At 40.0% G+C, this 1,510-nt stretch overlaps 1 pseudogene; it reads left to right on the top strand.

Moving 5' to 3' along the window:
* The first annotated feature begins 340 nt into the window (after positions 1–340).
* Positions 341–1,510, top strand: part of LOC111237660 — a 5,260-nt pseudogene continuing 4,090 nt past the window's right edge.

Raw genomic sequence — 1,510 nt, 5'->3', positions numbered from 1 at the left:
TTTCACCATCATCATAACATCAGCCCTGTACGATGATGACTTCCTACTATACACCAGAAAATCTTCAATTCCCTTCCTTAAGTTTTTCATAAGATCAGAAGATAAAACAAGACTGACCCATTAGTTTTTGTTTTAATTGAGACTGGACTGGGCCAATCACATTTTTAATCCCTTCGCCTTCAGGCCCAGTGCCTTCATATTTCATGTAAATAGTCACCTCTCTCAGTTCTGATGGGAAACATCATGATGTGTTGAGGACAGCTCCAGCTCACTGACTCTGTGTGTTTGCATATGTGTCCTGCCTCTCTGCTCCCAGCCGTTAGAGGCCAGTGTTTGATCAGTGGCTGTCCAGGCCTTTCAGAGCCACTGACACGCCGGCAGCACAATGATGATGTCTCTGACTCTACTGCTGGCCACCCTGGGGCTCCTTGTTCAGGGTGAGACTCTCTTGTGAAAACTTTGCTTCAGGATGCAACCAGGTTCAACCACAATGATGTTCTGCTGTGATGGAGAAACACTGAAACAAGCAGGCATTGACCTTCTTCCATCTGTTCTCCATGTAAAAGAAATCATCCTCTTCTGTTTGGATGTTGATCATCTTTCTCCAAGCTGGATTGTCTCAATAACCCTTCTCCTCTTCTTCATGTTTTCCAGGTTCATCAGGAGAAATCATCCTGACTCAGTCTCCTGGATCTCAGTCTGTTGTTCCAGGACAGACTGTCTCTATCAGATGTAAAGCCAGTTCAAGTGTTAGTTATGACATGCAGTGGTACCTTCAGAAAACCTGGAGAAGCTCCTAAACTCCTCATATATATGATACAAACCGTTACTCTGGAGTTCCAGATCGTTTTAGTGGAAGTAAATCTGGTGGCACTGACTTCACTCTGACCATCAGTGGAGTTCAGACTGAAGATGCAGGAGTTACTACTGTCAGCAGAGTGAGAGTTTTCCGTTCACACAGTGATACAACGTCGTACAAAAACCTCCCTCAGCTTCAGAGGAACTGATCTGACTCACAGCTGCACTGAAACTAAAACACTAGAGGTTTGAACTGCAACATGTTCTCATGTTGGAAGAAGTTTTCCCTGATAGAAATACTGTATTTTATTGAAGTTATTTATAAAGATAATGAAGACTTTAATGTTTCCAAATATACAGAGTCAGGATGTCATTTCATTTCTTTACAACAGTAACATTTAACCACACAGTACTTTTTGACAGTAACAGTTGTTGAGTGAACATTTAAATTCCTCATGTGATAATGTCAAACACACTGAGTAGGTGTCAGTCAACATTAACACCAAACTCACTGTTTAAAATGAAAGACAGTTCAACTGAAATTAAAATGTCATTTAAAGAACTTGATAATAATAAAAGTGTTAAAGTCAAATTCCAAAACCTAAGAATGTGTAAAATATTAAATTTAACTCCAAATGTCACCAAAGAAAAGGTTTCACACAGATGATGTTGCACTTTAAATGTTTAATTTTGCCAATCCCATTCATATCCA

The sequence above is a fragment of the Seriola dumerili genome, unplaced genomic scaffold, assembly GCF_002260705.1.
Source record: "Seriola dumerili isolate Sdu_G_001 unplaced genomic scaffold, Sdu_1.0 BDQW01001075.1, whole genome shotgun sequence".
Lineage (NCBI taxonomy): Eukaryota > Metazoa > Chordata > Actinopteri > Carangiformes > Carangidae > Seriola > Seriola dumerili.
Note: the sequence above shows the minus strand (reverse complement) of the source record. Positions and strands in the feature narration are given on the sequence as shown.